Below are 6,000 nucleotides of genomic sequence, written 5' to 3' on the forward strand. Positions count from 1 at the left end.
TCTAACTGTTTATTGCTGGCGTTTAGAAATGCAATTGATTTCTGTTATCCACCCACCTTGTTAAACTTTTAAGAATTAATTCCAGCAATTTATCTATAAAGTCTTCTGTGTTTTCTAGTGAAATAGTAAACTTGTAACTATATTATCTATAATAATGTCAGTCTTGTTTTTTCTTTTCTGAAACTTATACATTTTTTTTTCTTTTCTTATTGCACTGGATAGGGCCTCAAGTACAATGCTGGAAAGAAGAATTGATGCAGACATTTTTGTCTTGTTCCTGATTTTTAAAGGCCTTCTAACATTTCACCTTGAAGAATGATGTTTGAAGAATGACGTTTGCTGTAATTATTTGGTTAAAAAAACTCTATCAGGTAGGAAGTTTCATTATGAATTGATGCTGTATTTTAGCAAATGTTTTTTTTTCTACACTTGTTTAGATAATAATAAAGTTTCATTCATTATCCATTAATGTGGTGAATTACATTATAGCTTTTCCAATGTGAAATCACTCTTGCATTCTTAGGATCAACCCAGCTTGATCATGATGTATTATATTTTTTACACATTGCTGAACTCAATTTGTAGGATTTTTGCATCTATGTGAATGAATGAAATTGGTCTCTAATTTTCTTGACCAGTTTAATTTTTTTTTTTTATATTCCTCCAACAGATCTGTCACTGTAGCTAAGTATATCCAAATTAGAAGGTCACCTCATGGCTTTTCTATCCCTAACACCAATGCACTGATGCCTGAGTACCAACCACAGTAAAGGCCAAACACAGGCTCTGGAGGTCAACGGTAGGCTGGAAGAAGGCCTGGCTGGTTGTCAATCCACATCCCCTTTCTCCCATCTTGATTACCAGCCTGTGATCTACCTTGAGGGTGCGGACCACATCTCTTCATCTCTCTATCCCAAGGGTCCAGCACAATGCCTGCAGAGTAGCTGCTCATAAACACTTGTGAAACAGAGTTTACCCAACCCAGTAGTGAGCTCTTCTTGGTTCATTTGACCTGATCTTAAAAACTGTTTCTTCATTGTGGTCTTGAGCCTTTTGGTGCACACATTGCATGCATATTCTCTGTGTCCCAGGACAGACAGTGGTTGGTTTGCAGATAAGAATTGTGTCTACAAGGAATTTCTTTTGACTTCCCAATTTCAGAGCCTGCCCTACCCAGAGCCCCGAGTCCCCTGAGTCTTGTCCCATCTGAGTGTTCATCCACATTCTTCCTCACACGTTGGAACTCTAAGTAGGCCTCATTCTTTAAAGTTTCCAGGTGAGCCATGCTTCTGACCCATACCTTTGCCTGGCATGCCCTCTCTCCAGCCCTTCTTCTCATGAGCCCCTTCTCTGTTTTTCACACTGTACTCAATTGTCAAATCCTTGCTGAAGCCTCTTTCCACTCTCCTCTTCCTCAACCCCTTGAGGTCAGTCTTCCATCCTCTGTTCTCTTCAGATGTTGTATATACACCTTAAAAATTTTTTTTAGGGGTGCCTGGGTGGCTGAGTTGGTTAAGGGTCTGACTCTTGGTTTTGGCTCAGATCATGATCTTGCAATTGTGAGATTGAGCCCTGTGTGGGGCTTGGTGCTGATAGCATGGAGCCTGCTTGGGATTCTCTCTCTCCCTCTCTCTCTGCCCCTCCCCACTGGGGCTCATTTGCCCCTCCTTCAAAATAAATAAATAAACATTAAAAATATTTACAAAAATTTTAATGTTTATTTTATTTTATTTATTTTATTTTTTTTTCAACGTTTTTTATTTATTTTTGGGACAGAGAGAGACAGACAGAGCATGAACGGGGGAGGGGCAGAGAGAGGGAGACACAGAATCGGAAACAGGCTCCAGGCTCTGAGCCATCAGCCCAGAGCCCGACGCGGGGCTGGAACTCACGGACCGCGAGATCGTGACCTGGCTGAAGTCGGACGCTTAACCGACTGCGCCACCCAGGCGCCCCTTAATGTTTATTTTATTTTTGAGAGAGAGAGAGAGACAGAGCGTGAGCAGGGGAGGGGCAGAGAGAGAGGGAGACACAGAATCCGAAGCAGGTTCCAGGCTCTGAGCTGTCAGCACAGAACCCGACACGGGGCTCCAACTCACGACCTGGGAGTTCATGACCTGAGCCAAAGTTGGACGCTTAACTGACTGAGTCACCCAGGTGCCCCTGAAAAAATATTTTTTTAATACTGAAATACTGAAGTGTATATTTCTTGAGATCAGGACATTTCTCTTACAGGGCTGCAATACAATTGTCAAAGTCAGGATATTTCACTTGGCTACAAATACATTATCTAATCCACAGTTTATTTAGAAATTGCATCCATTATCCCTTTCTTTAACTTGATTGTAACAATTGTCACATAGTTTTACAGATATTTGTTCACGTTTGTCTGCCTCCTGTGCACTCACACGCATACAATAACCCTGTGAGTTTGGGCTTCTATCTTTTATCCCAGCTCTAGTAAGGTGCCTTGTAAGTTTTGTTTTCTGTGTGTGTGTGTGTGTGTGTGTGTGTGTGTGTGTGTGTGCGCGCGCGCGCATGGGTATACATGTTTAATTAGTTAACCAAGTTATTTGGCTTGTCTTCAGTTCCTCTGGTCTTCCCAGGATGGCCCTCCCTCCTACAGACCTGTGTCTTCTTGTTCTCTCTCCTTTTTCTCTAAACCCTTCCACTAGCCTTATTTCTGAGCCTTCATTTATACTAACTAGTAAATGACTCATAGTGGCTTGCAGTGTCCCTCTTCCTAGGGGTAAATACTGAGGGATAAAAAAACAATCACTACACCCCTCCTGTCTTCAAGGACCTCCATTTCTTATGTCCTGTGTATTTTTGTTTCTCCTGCAGAGGCCAGTTTGGTCAGTCTGTGCTTGGTGACTGCTGGTTTGATGAATGAATGCAAGCATGCAGAGATGGCCCCTGAGAGCCCAGGTGAACCACTCTCCAGTCGGGCCACTGGGTCACATAATCAATGGCTGGACACAATGTTTCAAACCAGGGTATTCTATTACTTTCCTTTAGCTCATTTAAATTAAAAAAAATTTTTTTAAATGTTTATTTATTTTTGAGAGACAGAGTGAGCCGGTGGGGGGGCGGGGGGGGGGCGGGGGGAGGAGAGGGAGAGACAGAGACAGAGAGAGCACAAGTTGAGGAGGGGCAGAGAGAGAGGGAGACAGAATCCAAAGCAGGCTCCAGGCCCTGAGTTGTCAGCACAGAATCCAACGAGGGGCTCGAACTCAAGAAACCCAAGATCATGACCTAAGCCGAAGTTGGACACTTAACCGACTGAGCCACCCAGGCGCCCCCGCTTTGGCTCATTTAAAGTCAACAGGCTGTTCTGAGAAGCATGTCAGACTAAAAATTTGGACTGCCCATTTTACGAGGGAAAAAAAATCACTAAGAGGCCAAGGAGAGAAATTGAAAAAACACTGAAATGCTCCTCATGAGGGTTGTCACTATTTTAAAATGCTCAACGTCTTAGCTGGCCTCGTTTGTCCTTTAAGTGCTTGGAGCTCCATGGGGAGAAAATTCACCCAGAATCTGTAGTCAGATTCCCTGCCCTCAGTATGCTCATCACTTATACCAAGTGGCTTGCCCTAGGCCTCTCATTATTCTTTGAGTCTTTCTATCTTCCCATTGTTTTTATATTTATTTAGTTGCGCTATGATGATAAACCTTTGTGGCACACCAATGATATGCATGACGATGCAAGAAACTTGAAATTAGGTCCCAGAAGGCTTGTAACACAACCTCCACTGGGTTTCTCTGTTTTTCCACCTCTATTGCTTTTTGTCCATCTCCCCTCCCACCCTGGGCTCAGTGCATTCACAAGGAGCTACCCTTCACCTGCTCTCTTCACATCGCCAAGTTCTAGACTCTCCCCCAAATCCACATTTCAGCCTTTGACCTCCTATACCACCTGTCCTGTTTTCCTCATTTAGGGATTTCAGGACAAGGACCTGCTCTTCAAAGGTTGGGGCAAATGGTTTGATCCCAGTGGAAAGCAGACAAAGACCTTGGTCTTCTATCCTCTTCTGGGTATCAGGGCCCAGGCATTTCTAAGGCAATTTTAGGGGTTTCTAAAAAAAACACACACACACACACAAAACAAAAACAAAAACAAAAAAAAAACCACACATAGGCAGAAGTTTCCAGAGGCTGCGTGAGGCCAAAAGTCTGCCCGAATCTCACCTTTCTCTGCCTGCAGAGATGGGGAACCCCTTGAGCTGGCCGTTAATCTTGGGACAGCTGGTTTTGGATAAATAAGCCTGGGTCATCTGATCCCCCACAGGTCTCACGGGGAAAGGCTGTGAGGGCCTGCTCTGTCCCCAAGATCCTTCTGCAGTGGGACTGGTTTCTTGGGGATAATTAGTGCTCCTCTGTCACGGCCCAAATCAAACTGAGCCGGGCTTGTGTTATGACACCTTGTGATATTTGTTGACACTGTTTTCCTCCTCAGATTGTCATCCTATCTTCCTGAGGACAAGGAGGAGGGAGAGAACGTGTGGAAGAGGCAGGGAAAAGACTCGGGTCACAGATCATCTTCCCACGGGGCCCAGAATGGGGCTGCTCCCCACTGCGGCTCTTCTGGGCTCTTCTGACATTTTTGCCCAATCTCCTCTGTGTCTCTACCCCCCCTGGGGTTCTGGCCGCTTCCCCTTGGGAAGTGATTTTTCACAGTGAGTCCGCTTGTCCCTGACTTTGGGCTTTTAACACACTCTTCGTTCCAGCCATTGTTTCGTCTTTAAATGTACATTCAATAGCCTATCTTTCGCTTTGGTTCTTTTCACCTTTCTGGTGTTTGTAGATGGCATGATCGTCCTTGATTTATGAGTTAGCTAAGCTGTATAATTATTTCTTCATCTTTACTCATGGATTCTTCCATCCCTTAATCACTCTTGTTTTTCCCTAGACTGTCACTGTCTTTACATTTGTCTGGTAATGAGGCAGCCTCTGCCGTGTCCAGATCCTGTCCTGAGGACTCGGCGTCTGAAGAGGGCAGTTAATGTGCTCAGGACCCGCCCCTGCCCCTTCGCATTATGAATCAGCTTGTCCCTGACTGTTCAGCACTTAACACTTTCATCATTTCAGCCAGTCGTGTTTATTGAAAGTGCATCGACCACAGAGTACCGTAGTACATTTCTCTCTCTCTCTCTCTGTTTGTAGACGGAAGGATTGTTTCTGATCTCTGAATGTGTTTGTTTACAGAGGCTTCTGAACAAGGCTGTACCCCTACGTCAATTTTAGATGCTTTTCTGAATCTGCCATTGCATGAGGGAATGCGGGAACAGACATTGTAAGGTGAAGGAACCACTCTGGACGGAGTTTCAGGCAGCCTGAGTTCACATCCCAGCTTTTCCCCCTCCCCCTTCCTAGCTGTGTGGTCTTGGGCAAGTCACTTCACCTGCAAGAAACCTCACTTCCCTGAATCATCACATGAAAATACCATCACTCTCACCACAGCGTTGTCACAAGGGGGGAATGAATGGCTTGTGTGAGCCCAGCAAGGAGGAGGTACCCAGTTCACATACATCTCCTTCGGTTCATGCACCAGGCTGCCTCCTTTTCTAGGAGATTCCCAGACTTTTGTAGCTTGGAGACTAGGAAAATCTCAAAATATATTTTGATGAGCCTAAGTTTGCCAACTTTTTATTTTGCCAAGTATAACAGTATATATAAAAAAAAAAGACACAACTAACCTCCATCTATTTTCACTAAGTTTTGTAAAAGAATATTTGAAAACAAAAAGTAAAGAGGACATGATTTAAGAGTTAAACATGGAATACATTTAGCGTTACAAAAACCTCTCTGTATTGTTCTTGTTTATCTTACCTCACCAGGGATGCATGAAAACTTGGTTCACAGATCAGTATTTGAGAACTGTTGCGTTCATTCGACAGCTCAGAAGGGTTTTCCAGATTAGGGTTTCCTGCCGTGGACACCTCACCCTGAGGTGGGGAAGAGTAGGGGGGAGGATGAGGGAGAAGTGCATTTTTCCATATT

The 6,000-nt window shown here is 44.2% G+C and overlaps 2 long non-coding RNA genes across 2 annotated transcripts in view; both read left to right on the plus strand.

Moving 5' to 3' along the window:
• Nucleotides 1–510, plus strand: part of LOC109245095 (uncharacterized) — a 113,774-nt gene extending 113,264 nt beyond the window's left edge. The window contains exon 4 of the long non-coding RNA XR_008421143.1: nucleotides 223–510. This is a non-coding gene — a long non-coding RNA (uncharacterized LOC109245095). The remainder of the gene's footprint in view (nucleotides 1–222) is intronic.
• Nucleotides 511–2,540: 2,030 nt separating this feature from the next.
• Nucleotides 2,541–5,633, plus strand: LOC128776148 (uncharacterized). Its single transcript, XR_008421145.1, has 2 exons — nucleotides 2,541–2,996; nucleotides 5,206–5,633. It is a non-coding gene; the product is annotated as an uncharacterized LOC128776148 (long non-coding RNA).
• The last annotated feature ends 367 nt before the right edge of the window (nucleotides 5,634–6,000 follow it).

The sequence above is a fragment of the Panthera pardus genome, unplaced genomic scaffold, assembly GCF_024362965.1.
Source record: "Panthera pardus isolate Hobbes unplaced genomic scaffold, ASM2436296v1 HiC_scaffold_12, whole genome shotgun sequence".
Classification (NCBI taxonomy): domain Eukaryota; kingdom Metazoa; phylum Chordata; class Mammalia; order Carnivora; family Felidae; genus Panthera; species Panthera pardus.